Here is a 21,059-nt window from a genome sequence, read left to right on the forward strand (position 1 = left end):
CAGAGGAGCCGGGTGGGCTACAGTCCATGGGATCAAAAAAGAGTTGGACACGACTGAGCAACTAAACACCACCAACAACCATGAGACTCGGCAGGAGTGATTACTCCAAGCTCTTCTAGGGGGTGGGCGCTTGCTTTTCATGAAGGGAGATGGAAGCCCAGAGGTGAGGGGCCAGCCCAAGGTCACACAGCACACGGACGTGGGAGCTGGGAGTCTGGATACGCAGAGTCCCTTCCTTTGATGCCCTTTTCAAAAAGTCATTTACACTGTGAAGCCTTCCCTGCATCTACCACCCTGTCCAGGCTGGATCAGGTGCCCCCTGGGCCCCCGCAGCCCACCTGGATCCTATCATCAGAGCCCAGGTCCTGTGGCATTTCACCCCCCACTGATGCACCTCCCTTCTGGGAGGTGTAGACACGTCTGGACACAGAGCCTGCAACAAGGGCTGAATGCGTGAACGCACATGGGCCATGCCCTACAGGCAGCCTACTCCCCTCCGCAGGGTGGTGGGCAGTGGCCCCACTGCCCGGCTCTCTGATCCCCTCTCACACTAGCTCAGGTCCTGCGGCTGACAGCCAATGACAATCATACTATTAATAACAACAATAATAAAAATAACCGCGGCACAGCCACCACCAAGGACTGAACCTTACTATGAACCAGGTGTGTTGCCGCTGTGTTTTCCTGAAGGCTCGTGACAGCCGTGGGAGGTGGGTATTATTATCCTAATTATCCAAAGGCAGAACGAGGGCCCGAGAGCTGCCTCTTTGCTTGATAAGCGAGGGCGTCGCTCCCAGACAGACAGTTCCAGACAGGGTGGGGCTGCAAGGGGGCCGCTGAGGGAGGGTCGCGGGCCGGGCAGTTTGAGCTTGGCAGTGCCATGGGCGTCCTGGGGCAGCTGTAGCGAAGCACCACAGATCGGGAACTCAATGCAACAGACATTCATGAGCTCACAGTCTGGAGGCCAGGATCAGAGCTCGAGGTGTGGGCAGGGCCGGTTGCCTCCGAGGCTCTGAGGAGTGATCTGTGACGAGCCCCTGTCCCAGCTTCTGCGGGTTTCTGGCCGTCTTTGGTGTTCACTGGCTTGTAGCCACAGCCTCCCATGTCTGCCCTCATCTTCACGTGGCCTTCTCACCATGTGTCTGTCTCCAAATGTCCCCTTTCTATAAGGGCATCGATCACGCCGGACCAGGGCTCACCTGACTCCATTACAACCTCGTCTGAACTTACTCACATCTGCAACAATCCTATTTCCAAAAAAAGTGCCACGGTCTAGGCACTGAGGATTGGAATGTCAACATGTAAATCTTGGAGGGACACAGTTCAAGGTGAGCATCCCAGGTAGCTCAGCTCTAAAGAATCCGCCTGTAATGTGGGAGAGTTGGGTTCGATCCATGGGTTGGGAAGATCCCCTGGAGAAGGGAAAGGCTATCCACTCCAGTGTTCTGGCCTGGAGAATTCTATGGACTGTATAGTCCATGGGGTCACAAAGAGTCAGACATGACTGAGTGACTTTCACCTTCACTTTCATTTCAGTTCAATGTACTAGAAAAGATCCTGGCGCTGGGAAAGACTGTGGGCAGGAGGAGAAGGGGCAACAGAGGATGAGATGGTTGGATGGCATCAAGGACTCAGTAGGCATGAGTCTGAGCAAACTCGGGGAGATGGTGAAGGACAGGGAAGCCTGGCGTGCTGCAGTTCATGGGGTCACAGAGAGTCAAACACAACCTAGTGACTGAAGAACAACAATAACAGCCCAAAGTATAACAACAATCCAAGGGCACCCAAAGGTTGCTACGGGTGATTGGGGCCAGCCACAGGGTTCGGGGGGCCAGGCTGAGTGCCAGGTGGGCCCTGGGGACAGGCCAGCCAGAGGAGGGGCCACATGGGGGCTCTGCAGGCACCAGTGTGCCTGGGACACCAGCCGCTGCTCAGGGAAGTGTGGCCTCGGTTCCCCATCTATCCCCCATCCCACTCCTCAACCCAGAAACCTGGAGCGGTCTCTGCCCCTCCCTCTCCCTCGGCCCACAGACCTGAGCCCCCACCCACCTAAAGAACGCTTGAGTCTGTTTACCGCTTACAATTAAGTGAGTGCATGTATCATATAGCGGACAGCAATAAATGTCCCAGGGAAAAAGAAGCTGAGAAGGCAAGTGGGAAGCTTCAGGAGGTGAGGGGTCCTTTAGAGAGGCCTCCTCTCAAAACTGCCATTTCCACCAAGGCAGGCAGGAAGGAGGAAGCCAGCCTCGGGGACATCTGGGGACAGCAGAAATGTCCAGGAAGCAGGTCAGGCCAGTGCAAAGGCCCTGAGGCAGGAGTGGGCTTGCTGGAGTCAGGGAAGGGTGGGGCAAGGGAGCCTCAGAGGCGAGTTGGTTACCTTGTGTGCCCCTGGCCCAGGACTCAGCCTCTGACCCCCACCTGTTGCAAGAGGAGCTGCAACATCCGCTGGCTCTCTCTGCACGACAGGCCTGGCTCCCAAACCGGCAAGAACAAACAGTGTGTGATTTCCATGATTGAAATCACTTTATATAACAATATCAAGAAACCCAGGGGAAGAGCAGTGAAGAAAGCCCCCAGAAATAATGAAATAAGATGATGACGGCCTCGCTATGAATAGAAACCCTATTTGCAAAAACCGCACCAGGGATCACAATATTTCTAAATCTTCCCGTGGCTTCTGTTTAATTGCCACAAAGTACCATTTTCTTCCTTGCGCTTTAATCAACCAATTTAGATGTATTACTGCGCTTGATACCGCCTTGATTTCTGATAAATGAAACAAAAATATTTAAAAAACAGTTGCGTGGTTGAGAGCAGCCGGCCCAGATACCTGCCCGTGTTCTGCCGGATGTCTCCGCAGAATCCTGGTTGGTTCGTTCGTTCGGCAGATTTTTGCTGAGGGCCTACTGTGTGCTGGGCCCTGGGGGGAACAGTGGAAGGTGAGCAGATCCTGAGCCCAGCTGCTGGGCGGTGGGACCACCGGATGAAAGGGGCACGTGTAACAACAAAGCAAAGGGACAAACCACACAGACAATCAGGAGGCGCTTCGGCCATGGTGGGGGGCAGAAACCAGAAACCAGACTGAGAAAGGGCATCTTAATGGGGGGAAGGGCAGTGAGACCCCTGAGGCCTTACTGGAGAGCTGACATCTCAGGAAGGATTTGATGGAGGTGAGCAGCGTTGCTATGTGGTCCCAGGACCAGTGCCCAGCGGGGAAGGTGCCGTGAGCCAGCTTTGCTCTGGGCGCCTTGGGGCTGTGGAGGGCGTGAGTCTGATTGTGGTTATCGCTGATTGGCTCTCCCGAGTTCTCAATAGGGCCAGGTGGGCACGCACCTGCTACACACCTGTTGGGAGGCAGAGGGCTTGGGGGTGGGGGACCACCTGGTCGCCACCAACAGGGATTTCGCTATAAGCAAGGGATGCTTCCAGAGGCTCAGATCCTCCTCCTGCTCTGCCTCACTCGATCCCCTGCCTGAGACACCAGGGGCCAGTCTCCGGGCTGGAAAGGGACCCTGCCCAAGCCCCACCCACCATCTAGAAATCTCCACAGTGAGTTCACGAGTCTGCGGGTCAACACAGGCACCTCCGGATCCCCTGAGACTCAGGCCCAGGCAGGAGAAAGCCAGGGGCCCCACACATCCCACCCCGATGGGCAGGGCAGTGAGCCCCACCAGCCTGGCTACGTGGCTTCATGGTCTGGGTCAGGGACCAGGGCCGCTCTGCCTGCAGAGGGAGAGAGCGGTGGGGAGCCCCAGACTGTCAGGGCTCTGGGTGTTTCTCCTGGAGCGAGGAAGTGAGTCAGCCGAACCTCTGGCTCATTCGGCCCCTAATGCAACGCCACCCCAGCTGCCGCGCGTCTGCCCTCCTCGGCCCTCCATACGCCAGCGAGGCACCTCCGCCACGGAGGCTTCCCAAATGCAATCGCAGGCTCTGGGCTGCAGCGGCTCCCCGCTCCAGCTGCTGCCTCTCTGATGTCCACGCCTAGAAGCCTCTCTGTTGGAGTCCCTTGTTCTCCTAGGCAGGCTCTGGGCCCCATGGCTGGTCCATAGGACTCAAAACAGGCACCTTCACCAGGACAGCCATGGGGGCACCACCATGTCCAGCTCCACCGTCTCTCCTGGTCTCTCCTGGAGGGGACCCCCGGGCACCGAGGCTCCAGAGACACAGGACTGACCCTCTGACTGGTCCCGCCAGGCTGGAGGTGGGGGCTGCAGCCCCCTCCCCGCTGGGGACTTGAAGGAGGCCAGGAGCTCCTTGTCCTTCCAGGCTCCCTCTGCTCTGGTCTGCCTGGGGAGCCCGAGGCCTGGAGAAAGGTCCCTGCTCATTTTCTCCGTCTGGGGAAGCTGCCTGTCTGATAACCCCATTGACGCGCTACTGAGAACTTCAGCTTTACTTGTCCATCGCGAGCGCCGGATGGACACCGGTCTGTGACGCCGGGTGGCGGGGTCGGGGGGTGGGGAGGGGCTGGCCCCAGGCAGCTGCTGCCCTTGTCGGTTGTCCAGGCGACAGTGCCCGTGGCGTTTCCGCGGGGTCGTTGTGGCCGGAAGCGGACAGACTCCAGCGATGGTTCGGAGGTTCCCGTCCTCAGAGCCTGGGAGGGGCGTCCGATTGGAGGGCAGGACGGAGCCCGGGGCCACAGACGCGGGCGGGTTTGGGGCAGCAGGACAGAGTTCCACCTCGGGCCTGCCTGCAGACCTGGGGCCCGAGCACCTGCTAACGCGGGTCTGGCGCTCAGGAGAGATTTAGGCCCAGACTTGGGACCTGACGGCCCACAGAGGGATGAGAGAGGGAGGAAGTGGCACAGTTATAAACACAACCAAGAATCACCTGCTCCCTGACATCTCTCCAGGTGGAGCAATCCCTGGTTTGCAGCAGTCACCGCGGGACCCCTGTTGAATGAATGAATTCTTATTCCAGGCCACGGTGGGAGGGTTTTAAGCTGAGACCTTAATGCAGAAACTGGCCCTCATTGTACTGATTGTGTAAAATGCCCCTGAGGCCGCTGGGTATCGATACTGTCTGGAGGAGGTGGAGGCGCACACAGGTCAGCTGCTTTGGGAAAACGCCTTGACCTGTAGGGCAAGGACACGGTGGGGGCGGGAAGACACCTGTGCCCTCACCTCCAGCGTGTCCGCGGGAGGAGGAAGCCGTCTGTGCGTCTGCCGGCAGGTCAGGACGGTGCAGCACCAGGGCGGGGAGGTGGACAGCCCGGAGAGCTACCACTGGAACCTGCAGGGCAGTGGCAGCTTCCCCTCCCGGGCTACACAGTCTGTCTTTTCCGGCCCCAGATCCAGACAAATCCCCGTGTCATGGAACCCCAGGGTAGATACTGTCCATGTACATGTGAGTTGCTGTTGCAACATCTCTGGGAACCAGACTATACTTGATTGCCCCTCAGAATGGGGAGCTCTGTACCTGAGGGGACAGCCTATTCTCTCTCTTTCATCTCTGAGAGTTGAGGCTGTTCCTCCATCCAAACCTGCTCAAATGCTCTCCCTGCCAGTCCCAGGCACCAACCCCCCCTGCAATCACCACCAGAAACACAAACAGCGCGTCCATTTCGTCTCCTTCCCAGCTTGGTCTCCAGAGGTCATTTCTGTGCCAGTCACCTCGCCCAGCTCTTCCCACAGAGAGGCTTGACACCAACACCAAGCACCTACTATGTGCTTCACAGGTACCTACTATGTGTCACTTTGCAAGCATATCTCCTTCCACAGCACTGTGGCATATGATGATGGGTGGGTGAGTCTTTGGATGGACAATAGCAAGAGTCAATATTCTATCCAGAGCTAATTTTTATTGAGGTTCCAGGCACTCTTCCAAGCATTTGTTCCAAGTATATTTGTTAACTAATGTAAAGTCATGGCAGCCGACTCCAGTACTCTTGCCTGGAGAATCCCATGGACAGAGGAGTCTGGCAGGCTACAGTCCATAGGATCACAAAGAGTCGGACATGACTGAAATGACTTAGCGCATGCACGCGCGCGCACACACACACACACACACACACACACACACGCAACAACTTAATGCTTGTAACCATCGTTAGAGGAGACTGCATGCTGAATTGGGAGATGAGAGATGTCTGAATGTGTGCTTTGGGGGGAGACAGATGGGCAAGTGAGATGGGCCATTACCCCCATCTCATGGTAGGGAAAACGGGCTGGGAGAGCTCAGGTGAGCGGTCTGAGGTCACACAGCTTGTGAGTGGCTGGGGTTTGCCCCAGGTTATCAGGCTCCAGAGCAAGGCTCTGAGCTGCTGGAGGCTCCTACCTATTCTCACGGACTCAGGGGAAGCCAAGGCAGGAGTGCACTCTCAGCAAAGCTGTACAGTGGAGGTGGGGCCTGGGACAAGGGCCTCCATCCTCCAAGTCCACGTGCAGACGCAGGATCGAGGTGGGGACCTGAGGCAGCTCCACACCCTGAAGCAAGGCGCGACAGTATCCTTACCTGGGAAACAGAGACCAGAGGACAAGTGCTGAAGGTCACCCACGAGTAAGTGGCCAAGCTGGGATTCAAACACCTTCCCGGGCTCCAGGTGGACCCCCAGGAATGCAGCCATGTGCTGGCTTGGCACTTTTGGAGATGGAAACTCCCACCTCCCTCTTGCTCCTCTCCTCCCAGCAGCTGGCAAGGCTCGGCCGTGCCCCAAGGAGGCCAGCAGCAGCTGGCCTCACCATGGGGGGGACAGGACGGGCCCCCCACCCTGCACACACATGGAGTGCAAGGGCAGCAGGCTGCTCGGGTTTCCAGGCTATTCTTAGCTGCTCCGGGCCCACAAGCAAGGTCACCCTGTTGTACCCGAGAGAGAAGTGACTCAGATTCAGACACGCAGACAGAGGGCCTGCCCTAATCTGGAAGGCGAGGGCTGCTTCTGGTCTTGAGAACAGGCTAGGGTGAGCGGCCAGGTGGGAACCTGGTCACAGGGCCCTTTCGCTGGTCCTGTTCGCTCTCGTTTAGTGGGCACACGATTCCGCCACTGGTCATCACTCCCCAGCAGGTGCCAAGGCCCCGAGGCCCGGGATGCCCGTAGCCACCGATGTATCATCTTAGAATCAGGACAGCGCCTGGCACACGGGAGAAGCTCCAGCAGTATTTGCTGAATGAGTTGATTAGTCCGTGCACCAGCCCCAATCTTATTTTTGAGAAATATGTACTGTCTGGTGGGGAAAGGCAGACACTTTATTAATAATAACTGTAGCTGATTGTTTGTGAGCACAGTTCGGTCAGCTTGGCATAGTGAGCACGGCCACACCTCATCAATCCTGGTGACAACCCCACAGGGGAGCATCCTGGTCTTACGCACGAGGAGGCCGGCCCTGGTGAAGCTGGGGGTCACCTCCCACAGGGACCTCTAAGCCCAGCTGGAAACCTCTGTGCTGCCTTGAAGATGGGCAGGCAGGGACGGGAGACCCTGGAGAAAAGAGATTTCCCTGGGCCCCGAGGCGGGCAGTGGGATCTACCCTTCCAGAAGGGGCACCACATGAACAGTGGGTCCAGAAGCCTGAAGGCACCTGTGGGGACGAAACCAGGGCCCTTCAGAGAGTCTGCAGGCGCTGGCTGTGAAAGGCTGGGTGTCCACGGGCACTGGGGGCCAGAGGAGGACTTGGGGCTGTGTTTTAGTGAGGTCCTCTTGGCTGCCACGTGGAGGGGACACAGGAGGGCCCAGGACAGCTTGAGGGGATGAAGGGCCAAATCCAGCCAGGGCTGTGAGGGGTGTAGACAGCTGGAGCTCCGAGATTTGGTGGGGTAAGGGGTGAGAGAGCGGCCAAGGACGATGCCAGGTTCCCAAGGCGGGTGTGGAGGGAATGGGGTGGAAACAAAATATCCAGGCTCTGCCCTTTAACCTTGACCTCTCGTCCACTACTCCCCCCGCCTCATCTCCCTGCCCAGCCAGCACCCCATCCACTTAACCAAGCACCTGCCCAGCTGTCCGTCACAAACACACACCAGCCAGGAACCTGCCCATCTGTGTGCCCACCAACACACACTCTCAGGCATCCCTCATCTCCCAATCCAGCGTGCAGTCTCCTCTAATGATGGTTACCAGCATTAAATTACTTAATGAATATACTTGGAACAGATGCTTGGAAGAGTGCCTGGACCCTCAACAAAAATGAGCTCTGGGTAGAATATTATTACTGTTGTTATTGTCCATCCAAAGACACGCCCACCCATCATCACATGTTAACCCATCTAGCCGCACATCTATCCCTCATCCAGCCATCATTCTCTCATCCATCTATTCATCAACCCCTTCCTCACTCATTTCTCCATGAAGCTCACCATCTAGCCAAACATCTTCCTGCATATTCATCTTTCCATGAGCCTGTTCACCCGTCATCCACCCACCTACCCACCCATCCATCCATCATCTATCTGTCCATCCACCCACCTACCCACTGATCCATCCATCAATCATCTATCCACCCATCCACCCACCTACCTGTTATATACCCATCTATTGATCTCTCCTTCATCCATCCATCCACCCACCAGCTTTTCACCCATTCCCACATTCCCCCACACAATCACAAGTACTAGTCACTGAATGCCCAGTCCTCTGTTCATTCTCAGGATGCGAAGATAAGGAACCATGAGTCCTCCACAAGGACTCTCACTGTCATTGGGAAGGGCAAACCTACACAGAGCAATCACCTATCAGAACATGAGTCTCTGCTCTAAAGGCCAGAGTGATGCAGAAAAGGCCAATCTGTGTGGACTTACCAGGGGAGTCTTCCTGGAGGAAGGAGAATGGCCTAGAACTGATTTCTCAGGGCCCTCCCCAATACCAGCTCACCAGCCTGCTTGCACAAATCAGGCTCCAATGTGCTCTGCTCCACCCACCGCCCCTCTGGTTGCCTCTCACCTCTGCAAAAATTATCTTGTCATTTTTTTTCTTATGACACATCTAAGCTGTTGAGACAGCAAGCTCTTGCATGGCTTTATCATAACAATAATAAATAAGCACTCCATCCTGAAGGTTTTGAGTCCACCTGCCGGCCCCAGGGAGGGAGGAGCAGAACTGGGAAGCGCCTAGGAGACAGGGAAGAGAGGGTTCTAATTACACTCTGAAATGAATCACGGCACCTTTACGGAAAGGAACTTCACACATCATTATCTGCCGTGGGAAGAGCAGCTTATTTGGGGTGTGGGGAGAATTAATTAAAGTTGGGGAGGCGCTCGGAGAGTGGAGGATGAAAGGTGCAAGGCAAGTGCCAAATGTGCTTATTAATAAAATATCGGTGCCAAGTTGCAGAAGAGGCCAGGTTGTGCACCGGGTGTCCCGGCGGGCTCTGGGAGGGGTGTCAACCGCTCCTGGCTCCTGGGTTGGGCCTATGAGAACCACTTATGCAACTTCTCATACCAAGGCCTGTTCCGGGCTGGGCCGGGGGGTGGACAGTGTGGGCATCCTGGAGCAGGTTAGACACAGGCCAGCCCGCAGGGAACTCCCTGTGGTGACAGACAGTAGCTCAGTGTGACCAGAGCTGTGATGGACACAGGGATCCACCCGGCTCAGAGGAGGCTTCCAGGAAGAGCAGACAGATGCCCTGGGTCCTCAAGATGAAAAGAAGCCGAGAGGGACAGTCCAGGAAGAGGAAACAGAGAGAGCCGGGATCTGGAGGCCTGAGAGCACCGTCGATTCAGGAAAAGAAGAGGGTAGCGCAAGCCTAGGGTGGCCTTGAGGCAGGAGATGCAGCTCGCTGGCAAGTGGACCGCAGACTTCATCCGGAAGGAAGGAGGAAGCCAACAAAGGGCTTTAAGCAGCAGGGTGCTGCCGTCAGGTCTGAGTTCCACGTGGATCTCTGTGGCTCCCACTGGAGGATGGTCCACTATGTGGGGGAACCGAGCCAGGGCGACTGCTGGCTATTGCACACGTCCAGGCAGGAGACAGAGAGGCTGGGGCTGGCAGCGCCAGTGAATACCAGGAGGAGCAGCTCAGGGGCTGGAAGTGGAGAGTTCTCCGGGCCCTGCCCGATGAAGCCAAGACACCTGGTGACTGGCAAAGGGGTGAGCCTGCATGGTCAAGGGCAGAGTGCCCACACAGATGGGTCCCTGTGTCCACGGCACTGACCGCATCCTGCTCTAACTGCCAAGTTCTGGGTCCCAGGGTGGGGCCTTGGCCAAGGGTGTGTGTGGAGCATCAGTCCTGTGGACTCCACCTCTGGGGAGGTACCAGGAGCCTGCAAGCTGCAGCTGCCGCGCTCCTACATACAGCCCCGCACCCCGCGGCATCTGATGAGGACCCCGTGTCCTCTCTCCTCCCCTAGGCTTCTCGGGGATCCCCTCATCCTTTATGGGTGGAGGAGACCTCAGCTTCTCTGACCAGAGGTTCTGGTCTGACTTTGAGAGCTGGGCTCTGGGATCAGGCAGGCCTGGGTTTCAGGAGCCTTGGGTAAGTTACTTCCGATTTCAGTTTATGGGTCTGTGAGATGGGCATGATTTCAGTCCACACATCACTTTAGGCTGTACGAGGCTTGTCAGATGCACAGAACAGCACCCAGCACGGGGCTCAAAGCCACTGGTTGTGCTTATTTTTAGAATGCTGAAGACCCAAAGCACCCAGTGTAGTGAGGCACACACAACAGGTGCTGAAGGCCTCGTGTCTGTTATAACGATCAGTAAATACCAGACTATAGGTACTAGCTACTAGCGGGGTAGAGGCAAGGAGAGCCAAATGGAGGCCCTACGGTGTTCCAGACACCTAATAATTTGGCCTCAGCCAACCGTTTGAGTCCCTGAGGAGTAGGAATTGTTGTCCCCATTTCAAAGATGAGGATCCTGAGGCTCAGAGAGGGAAAGTGACTTCAGACGCAAGGCAGACCCAACAGTCTGACTCCATAGCTGGGGGCTTGTTTTGTAATTTTCACATGAAAATAGGACGTTAAGGTGGCAAGAAGGCTTCACGTGCCAGGGGACCTTGGGCAAGTCACTGGGTCTTTCTGAGCCTCAGTTTCTTCATCTGCAATTTGGGCTCATGCTGCTGACCTTGGAAGCTTGCTCCAGCAGGCCATTGTTCTGAGGCGCCATCTTTGCAGGCAGCACCCCAGGGTATTCCCATGATGCTCTGGGGGTGGAAAGCAGCCCATATCCTCTTTGGCTGGGCTCCAAAACCAGACATGGTGCTCTGGGAAGGCCTTAGAGCAATATGTGAGCAAGGCTGACTGCAGAGGGCCTGGCCCCTCACATGCTCTGGGTCTGGGAGGGCTGAGACAAAGGCATCTATCTCCTGGACACCAAAATGTGGCCACATTTTCTCTGATCAAGAAAGTAATGCAAATAGTATAAAGCATTCTGAACTTGGAAATCTAACACAGGGCAGGCAGCAGCTGCCACTCACCTGCTGTGTGACCCTGGGCAAGGTACTTAACCTCTCTGATCCATCCTACCCTCAGTTGAAATGAGGCAAAAATAATAGTGCCTTGCTTTGTGGGGGGGCTGGAGGGACACATGAGAAAATGTTTGCAAAGCCCCAGGCCTGGCATAAGGTACATGAATCCAGGCTCTGAAAGCTGGAGTCTCCTTTCCATTCCCCTCTTCCAAAAGAGCCAGGGTCAGCTGGGGGAGCCCTTGGACAGGGGCTGTGGGCTGTCCCAGTCTGTGGCTGAAGGCACTGCCCCCAACCTTCCTACTCTCCACCAAGCCCCCGAGTAGCCGTTCAGAGGTTCTGATTCATCACAGATGCTGACCAGTGAACAGGCCACGGCTGGCAGGCGGCCAGACAGGCGGGGGCTACCTGGCCAGGGCCATGGGCTCCGCTCTGCTGCCAAGCTAGGGCCAGCATCCCCACGGCAGGTAGCCTCACCAGAACAGAGTGCAGACAGATGCTGGAACCCAGCACCAAAGGCTCCTTCTTTTCCCTGGGCTCTGTGGAAACATGAGATTTTGCAATAACAAAGGTCCCTCTGTGAGGTGGGGCCAGATCATTTATAACATCGGGAGAGGCCGCTCAGCAGAATCAAAGAAGTTCGGAATTCTGAGCCTGGCCGCGGTGCCTGAGCTGTCAAACCCCGGACAACCTGCCTTCCAACAGCTGGGCCCAAGTGCAATAAGCCAGCCCTGGGCTGACCTGCCTCACCCTCCCTGAGCCCGAGCAGCCTGGCCGGCAGCAAGAACAGCGCAGGTGGGGAAACTGAGGCCTGGGGAAGCAGAGCCAGGATGTGCTCCCAGCCCAGGGCCCTCTACTCTGCTCCTCCTTGCATTGAGGTCAAGGCAGGGACAGGGCAGAGAAAGACCCAGGCTCAGATCCCAGCTGTGCTGTTTCCTAGCTGTGTGACCCTCTTAACCTCCCTGGGCCTATCTGTCAAAAGGGATGACTAGAAGCAAGTAGTGGGGTGGTCAGGAGGATCCAAGGAGACCACCCGAGTGACAGCAGGGCCCACAGAGCCCCCAGAAAGTGGGAGAAAAGGTAGATCCTCGTTCCAGAGAGGTTAGGTGACTCACCCAGGGCTTTAATGCTACAAAATCTGTCATGGTCTAAGCTGCCTTGTCCCGCCCTGGGGGATTTAAAATGACTAATCTTTGCTCCTTGGAAGAAAAGTTATGACCAACCTAGCCAGCATATTAAAAAGCAGAGACATTACTTTGCCAACAAAGGTCTGTCTAGTCAAGGCTATGGTTTTTCCAGTGGTCATGTACGGATGTGAGAGCTGGACTATAAAGAAAGCTGAGTGCCAAAGAGTTGATGGTTTTGAACTGTGATGTTGGAGAAGACTCTTGAGAGTCCCTTGGACTGCAAGGAGATCCAACCAGTCCATCCTGAAGGAAATCAGTCCTGAATATTCACTGGAAGGACTGATGTTGAAGCTGAAACTCCAATCCTTTGGCCACCTGATGCGAAGAACTGACTCATTGGAAAAGACCCTGATGCTGGGAGAGATTGAGGGCAGGAGGAGAAGGGGATGACAGAGGATGAGGTGGTTGGATGGCATCACTGACTCAACGGACATGAGTTTGAGTAAACTCCGGGAGTTGGTAATGGACAGGGAGGCCTGGCGTGCTGCAGTCCATGGGGTCGAAAAGAGTTGGACACGTCTGAGTGACTGAACTGAACTGAACTGAATCTTTAGAACAAAGCCCCCACCCCCACCCCCTAGACAGAGGCTTCTGAGAAGGGGCCGCAGGGCAGTAGAAAGGGATGGAGACCTCAGATTTCTGTCCCAGGACGGCCTCTCATGAGCTGTGTGACCTCAGGTCTATTACATGACCTCCCTGGGCCCCCTCCCTACCTCTCCGAGATGAGGGTGCTCCCTGTCCCACTCCTGTGGTTTTTTGAGGTATAAATGAGTGTGGAGGACATGGGACTGAGAGACCCTGCATACGCCAATTATCTTGATGATCATTGTTGTTATTATTATTCAGGGGCTGCCCATGGGGAGTGCTGGGCTGTGTGGAAATTGGGCCTCCAGTTCAGCGCTTGGCTCAACTTACCAATTTGCATCACATTAATTCTCGTCATTTGCACATTGGGTCTGAGAGGCTGGTGAGACACAGCGAGGCCACGAGAGCCGCCAGCTGCAGCAGAACTGAACCCTGGACAGACACGCGGATGGATTCTGTCTCATTCACACAAGCTGATACCTCCAAGAGTGGGGTGGGGGTGAGGGCCCCGAGGGTTTGGGTGGGAGTCTTTACCTCTTGACCTGTTAATCAAAAAGGTAAAGATCTTTATGCCCTAGAAATTAAGGAATTTTGGCACAAGTGGTTGCTGGGTCAATTGGCTTCTCTGTGGTTGTGTAAAAAAATTTAGCAGCTTAAAACTGCACCCCTGTATTATCTCACAGTTCCGTGGGAGCAGAGTCAGGGTGGACTCAGGGAGTTCTCTGCTTAGGGTCTCAAGAGCTGGAAATCGAGGCCTCAGCCCAGCTGAGCTCTTTGGGGAGGGTCTGGAGAGACTCCAGGCTCCTCAGGGTGCTGGCAGCATGCAGTTCCTGGCGATTGCAGGACTGAGGCCCCCGTTTCATCCTGGGTGTTGGCTGGGGGCTGCTCTCACCTCCCTGCCGAGACCCCTCCATCTCAGCGTCTCACAGTCTCCCCCTCTTTGACGTCCTCTTATGCTGACAGCAGAGAAAACTCTACTCTTTAAAGAGCCCTACTTTTAAAGAGCTCCTGTGACTGGCTTAGGCGCACCAGACAATCTCCTTATCTCCTGATCTTCTTAATCAGCTGATTAATAACATTAATTACATCTGCAAATCCCCTTTGGCCTTAGCGGAGTAACACCCTGGGGAAGGGTGAGGCCCTCTTGGAACTGGGTCTGCCAAGTACCTTTTCAAAGCAAACAAAAGCCCTGTTTCCTCTTGGCTAGGAGGGCTGTCAATGGTTCTGCCAGACCTCCTGCCGGGGCCAGAGGAGAAACTGTGTCACACCCTGTGGCCCGGGAGGGAGGCAGGGAGGAGGCCCCAGCAAGTTTATAGTCCCTCGCGTGGCACAACTTGGCATCAGTACAGCGTGTCTGGCCTTAGGAAGGCCTCTGAACCAGATGACTGACTGTTCTCACAAGTCTCGAGAAGAACATTCAGCCGTGGCAGTTATGGCGGTGTCTAGGAAAAGACCCTGATACTGGGAAAGATGAGGGCAGGAGGAGAACTGGGCGACAGAGGATGAGGTGGTTGAATGGCATCACCAGCTCCATGGACATGAGTTTGAGCAAACTCCAGGAGATAGTGAAGGACAGGGAAGCCTGGCGTGCTGCAGTCCATGGGGTCACAAAGAGTCAGACACGACTTAGCGACTAAACAACAATGGCAGTGGCTTAGACATCCTGAGCACCTACTGTGTGCCTGGTCTGGAAAAATCAAAACTCACAACATCTTACAGAAGAGCAAACCCAGGCCTCCAGAGGCTCCCAGCTCAGCACCCCGCTCCAGAACCAGTGCTCCTCATCCCTGGGATGCCCAGCCGTCCACCGACCCCGCCCTGCAGCCACAAGGAGGCTGGGACTTTGCCACCACCCGTGACTCCCAGAGCCAGCTGGGAGAGTGTGAGCAGCAAGGGCATAAGGACGGCAGGGACACAGCCCTGGTGCCTCCAAGGAGCAGGGCGGGGCGGCAGGAGACGGGCCAAGGGCAGGCTCCTCCTGGGGCCTCCTTTCCTCGCAGGGAAACGGGCTGTATAGTTCATGCCCTCCAGCGTTAGGCAGACCACAGCCTGGGGACTGCAGCCTCCTTGGATTGAGAAGGAAACAGGCTCAAAGAGCTGAGCGCCTTGCCCACCACCTCCATGCACTTCCTTGAGGGACCAGGTGGCCCCCAAGCCAGGCCCGCAGTTCGGACCCCAGCTTGGCCGGATGACTTGGTCGGGGGAGCCCCAGTTCCTTACGTCTGGAATTTGAGAAGTGGAGGCTTAGAAGCCTAAGATCTTGAGTCAGAGGCTGAGGAGGAGGGAGGCGGAAGGACTCCAGGGTCCTTGGGACTGCAGGGGGCTGTTCCCTAGGGAGGTGCGGGATGACGGCAGACTCTGACGGCTGGTCGTGGCTCCTCCCCCCACCCCCGCCCACCCTAGGGGCTCAGACTCCGCATGCCTCCCTCCCCCCTTCCCAGAGGGGCTCACCGGGCCTGGACCTCGGCCGCCCCCACCCCCCACTTCTAATTAAACAGCAGCAATTTTGACGTGGCAGGTGATCTTCTCGGGAAGCCTGGCTTTAAATTTAGCTCCCTCCCCAGCCAGCCCTTTGAAAAGGCTGCTCTCTCGGTGGAGAGCGAGGAGCGTGAGTCATCCGCCAGGCCGCCCGCCCGGGTGAGCAGCGTTTGCGGGGGAGCAGGCCTCCCGAAGACAGAGAAATAGTAAATAGGGCCGGGATTAAAGGCAGGCGAGGAGTGGAGCACCCGCCCAACTCCACTCACAGTAGGTGCTCAGAAATGCCGGTAGCGGGGTCGGGGGTCATTGCCGGCAAAGCCCAGCCCCCTTCATGTCTCCCCCAGCCCCGCCCAGAGTGAAAATACACAAATATTTGTTGAATGGGTCCATATAGGCCAGTATTCTTACTGATCTCACTCGATTCCTCCAGAGATCCCAGGAGTCTGCCCTGTCCGGCTTCCATGGATGCACAGCGTGTGAGGCTGAAAATACTCCCCCCACCCCCCAAAGATAGCCTGCGAAGAATCTCCGGAACCTGAGGACCTTACCTTATATAGGGCAGGAAGAAAGGGGCTTCAGAGATGCGATTAAGGTCAGGATCTTGAGATGGGAGCTTATCCTGGATTATCTGTGGGCCCTAAATGCAATCACAGGGGAGCAGGGGTGGGCGCTCTGACACAAAGGAGCAGCCACACGGAGACCCACATGGGGATGGGGCAGGGACAGGCGGGAAGATGCTTGGTTTGATAGGGCCACAAGCCAAGGGTGCCGGCAGCCACCAGGAAGTGGAAGGATTCTCCCCGAGAACCTCCCGGCGGGGCAGCCCACACTTCAGCCAGTGACACTGATTTGGGGATTTCCGGCCTCCAGAACTGTAAGACAATATAAAGATACGCTGTTTTAAGCCACCAGGTTCATGGATATTAGCTATCAAAGCCTCAGGAAACCAGTGCCCAGGAGTTGGGAGAAGTGACCTTGCCTGTGGGCACACAGTTGGTAAATGGTCAAGCTGAGTCAACTCCAAGCCTGACCAGTTCCAAACCCCACGCGTTTTCCTGTCCCCTCTGCCATTTTCTGGAAGGACAGAAGGGCCACTGATGTGGATCACGGCACTCACTTATTTAGGATAATCAACAGGACTGTCTCCTATTTGATGCAGCCTCTCATTTAATCCCCATGATGACTCTTTGCAGGGGTAGAATGATTCCCATTTCGTTGGTGAGGAAACTGAGGCTGAGGGACGTGAAGTGGTTTTGTTAGGGAGCCTGACTGTAGGGAAAGGAAGGTGCAGGGCCCTGGACGCACACGGAGGGCAGCCCAGCCCAGCACAGGGAACAGTCACCTCTCAACCTAAGTCCCCCCACCTCCAGTCCAGCACTGGGCCCTCAGCCTGTTCTGTAACCTCTTTGCTCCTTGGTCTCCATCATCCCATGGGATAATCATGGTCCTCCTCCTTGGGAGGGTTTACAGAAGCTGGGCAAAGTGCGTCAAATATCCCACCTCATCTAATCTTTAAAACGTTTCGTGAAGGAGATGATGCTGTGGCCTGCTTAGGAAAGGAAGCTGTCAGAGGTGTGGAATCTGGGCTTGGAAGTCAGGGGTGGGTGGTGGTGGTGGGGAATCTAGGCTGGAACCCTGGTCCTGTCCTTTTGCTGCTGTGTGGCTCAGGGCAGTTGCCCTAACCTCTCTGAGCCTCAACTGCCTCGCTTGTAAAATGAGGAAGCCAAGACCCAGCACTCTGGTGAGGAATAAGTCAAATTAGGTGTGTGGCAGGCTCAGCCTGGTTTCTGGAGAGGTGCAATCAATGTCTGTAAAAATGCAGCCAGAGCCAGTGACGCCGCGGACGTGGGGTTTGCAGGGCTGAGGTCCACCTGCCTCCCGGGGCACTCACAGCCATTCTCCCTTCCTGACCCACCGATCAGGAGCCATCCTCACTGCCATTCCCTCTGCCGGGCCCTTGAAGAGGCTGCAATGTCCCCTACGCGACCATCTTTACCCCCCAGAGGTCACTGGGCCGCGGACAGGTGGGGAAACTGAGGCTTGGCGAGGTTGGCTCGGTCTGGCCTGGGGAGGTTCTGCAGGTGAGGGGTGAAACGGGGGATGGGGTGGCTGCTGGGGAGGAGAAGTGGAGAGAAGGGGGAATTGGAACAGGGGCGGGGAGCCCACTCCGTCCTCACAGAGGCCCAAGGAAGTCGGGGTTTTCTCATTGGAAACTGGCCAGATCTGGTCTGCGGAGACGGAGTCTCGGGCCCAAGTCTGACCCTACCAGGGGCCACCTCAGCCTGACCCCGGCCCTGAGCGCCTCCGGAGGAGGGGCCGCCTGGAAAGGATGTCTGGCTCAGCACCCGCAGCGGGAGGCGCGCGGCAGGTGGGGCCCTCCAGCGGCCGGCCGCCGGAGCAGGGGAGGCTGGAGGGGCCGCCCGGCCTGCAGCCAGGTGGCCGAGCGGGGCTGGCGTGCCCCCCGCCCGCGCCCCTACTACAGCTGCGCCGGCCCGAGGGCTGGGGAGCGGCCAGGAAGGAGGCAGGTGAGTGTGGCGGGGCTGGGGAGACGGAGAAGGGGTGCCGAGAGGAGGAAGGAAGAAAGGAAAGAAACAGAAGGGAAGAAAGAGGGAGGAGAGCGGTAAGGGGACAGCAGAAAGGAAGGAAGAGGGGAGGCGGGGAGGAAACAGTGAGAAAGGGGGAAGCACAAACGAAAGAGGAGGTCGCCGGAGGGAAAAGACGCAGAGACACGCGAACGGGGAGAGGGCGAGCGAGGGGAGGAAGAGAGATTGCGAAAGGAAAAACAGGGGCGGGGTGGGGGGAGAGAGAGAAGGGAGCCGCGGGCGCTAGGGAGGGAGCGCGGGGCGCCGCGAGCCGGGAGAGGGGGCAGCAGAGGGCGAGCGGCGAGCGGCAAAGAGTGAAGTGGGCACGGCGGCGGCGGCGGCGAGCGCAGGGCCGGCGAGCATGAGCGCGGCGGCGGCGGCGGCGGGCGCGGCGCGGGGCTCCGGGCCGGCGGGCGGGCGGGCGGCGCGGGCCGCCCAGTAGCCGGCGGGCGGGCGGGCGCGCGGCGGGGCGGCCGGCGGGGCATGCGGCCGGCGGCCGGTCCGCGAGCCGAGCCCCAGCCCGAGCCCGCGCCCGCGCCCCGCGCACGTAAGAGCGGCCGCCTTCCGGGCGCTGGCCCCGGAGCCCCCCGGAGCCGGGACAACTGTTGCGGCGGCGGCGGGGCCACCGCGGGGGCGTGGGCGGCCCCGCGCCCCGGCAGGCGGCTCAGCCCCGCGGGCGCCGACTCCCCGCGGCGCAGCGAACAGCGAGCGGGCGGCGGGCAGGAGGTGAGCGGCGCCCCGGGGGCGGGCCGGGCTGGGGCCGCGCGGGGGAGGGGCGCGCCGGGCCGGGGGTCCGAGCGCAGCTGGGGAGAGGGGTTGGGGCGGAGCTCCTGGAGGAGGAGGGTCCCGGCGAGTTGGGGCGGGGGGCGCGGATCGTCGGCTCCCTGGCTCGGCGAGAAGGGGGTGCGGGCGCCCGAGGCGGGCGGGGAGAGGTGGGCGCCCTGGGAGAGGCAAGTTCGGAGCATCGTGGGGTCCGGGATGCTGTGGAAAGGGGCCGGGGACGCCCGGGGAAGAGTCTGGGGGCGGGAGCCGCGTCGGGGAGCCGGCGCCTCGGCATTGGGGTCCGCGCCAGGGCTCTCCAAGGTCGGGGTCGCTGAACCTTGGAGAGGACCTGGGCCGGGTCCGAGGAGCTGTCCCGGCGCACCGTGCAGGGACGCGGCCGCTGGGACCGGCTTTCGCGTCCGAGGCGGGGACCGGCGTCCGAGGACCAGTACGGGAACGGGGCGAACCCGGAGCCCCGTGCGCGCCGGGCAGGGTTCCGGAGCCAGGTTGGGGACCCGACCGGTTCCGAGGGTCCCGGCTGGGCGGCGTGGGCAGTCACGAAGGCCTCTCCAAGTGCGTGTCCCTCGCTCGCCACCCGCCGCGTGGTCCCAGTGGAGCCGCTGCCGCCTCCTGGGGCCGAATCAATATTGATTCCGCGCCCGGGGGCCGGGTGGCCTGGCGGCGGCCTCCGAAACGCCTTAGCGCCAACGGTTGCCATGGCAACGAGACCCCGAGCGTCTTCAGGTTATATTTATTCTAATTATTATTATCATTATCAGTGTTAGTATTTGTTAACTCAGCCAGAGGAAACCAGAAAGGAGGAAGAAAAGCCAGTGTGTCCTGGCGCCTCCAACTGTCATCTCTTTAGAGAGAGCCAATGCTGGCTGGTGGGCCAGGCCCCGACCTCCAGGGTCTGGTGCCCTGAGCGGGTTTCCGGCGGCACCCCTGGGGCAGTGGGGCTGGGAAGGCGACTTATATAATCTGCCAGCGTGCCTTCTGTCTCCCGTGCCTCTCCTGACCTCTCGGATCCCTTGTCTTAGTGACTGCTGCTCCTGCCCAGGCAAGCCCAGGCCGGGATGGGAAGAGCGAAAAGTGCTTTGCCCCAGCGGCCTCCAGCCCTCTCTCCCCACAGCTGTGTGACCTTGAGCGAGGCGCTTGAGCCCTCTGAGCCCTTGTTTCCCCATCTTGTAAAGTAGCACAGGCACCATGCCCACCTCTGAAGGTTGCTGCGAGGTCACACCGAGAAAGCTCTGTGAGTTCTGACTGTGTGACCCTGGGCAGGTGCCTGTCCTGCTCTGGGCCTATTTCCTAGTGTGAAATGAGGGCCTGGACCCCAGTGTGTCTTTATAGTCACCGGCGTCCCGCGAATTTCACTCTGGGCTGCTGTGGAAATCCGGTTGAGCCAGCAAGTTGCGTTCAGATCAGGCTAAAGGGAGCTCCTCCGTCACCCCCTGTTCCCTCACCTGCCAGGTGGGCTGAAGGTGGCCGGCAACCCAGCCCCGGTCCTTGGGGTCAGCCAGGACCATAGCTGTGCTGGTCAGTGTTGCCCGGGATTGGGATCTGTCCCCCACCACCCCCTAGACCGGTGTCCGCTCAGGGCGGAACACGTCCCTGAGCACGAATCCGTCTCCCCCAGAGAGGCTGTGGTCTGTGCCTGTCCAGGCTGGCTGAGTGTGGGGCAGGAGGTGGCTGGGAAGTTCGCTGTGGCCAGGCAACCCCCACCCTTCGAGGCTCGAGCTGAAAGCCCCAGGGAGGGGTTCCTGCGTTTCTTTTCTGTCACCATCACACTGAATTCTCCACTCCGTCTCGGGCCCCTGGGAGGTGTTGGACTGGTGGGGGAAGCTGGAAGAGGGGAGATTGGCTCTGAGCCATGTGGGGTGTGTGTGTGTGTACATGTGTGTGTCCCACCCCGCCTCTCCCAGGCCACCAGCCTGGAGCTTATCGGGGGCAGCTGGACTGGACAGGCTGAGTGGGGGCAGGGCCAGCGCTGCTCAGACCTTTGTGAGTGAGAGAGAGAGCAAGGTCCCAAGGAAGCTGAGGATGTCATCCAGCCATTCCTCTGACTGTGTATTCCTTCCTTCTGTCTCTCCTCTTCTTCAGCCAAACTCCGCTAGCCCCCACGTCTGCTGCTGGAGG

The 21,059-nt window shown here is 58.2% G+C and overlaps 1 protein-coding gene across 3 annotated transcripts in view; it reads left to right on the forward strand.

Annotated features, from left to right (window-relative positions):
* Window positions 1-21,059, forward strand: part of SHISAL1 (shisa like 1) — a 137,501-nt gene that overhangs the window by 41,497 nt on the left and 74,945 nt on the right. Inside the window, exon 1 of one of the 3 annotated variants that reach the window (XM_043441012.1) lies at window positions 17,958-18,104. The exons of 1 other annotated variant lie outside the window; for it this stretch is intronic. The gene's annotated coding sequence lies outside the window, so the exon portion shown is untranslated. Of the gene's footprint in view, window positions 1-17,957; window positions 18,105-18,755; window positions 18,888-21,059 lie in introns of those variants that run through there. One more of the 3 variants, XM_043441013.1, reaches the window with a different exon arrangement.

This window comes from Cervus canadensis, chromosome 21 (assembly GCF_019320065.1).
Source record: "Cervus canadensis isolate Bull #8, Minnesota chromosome 21, ASM1932006v1, whole genome shotgun sequence".
Classification (NCBI taxonomy): Eukaryota; Metazoa; Chordata; class Mammalia; order Artiodactyla; family Cervidae; genus Cervus; species Cervus canadensis.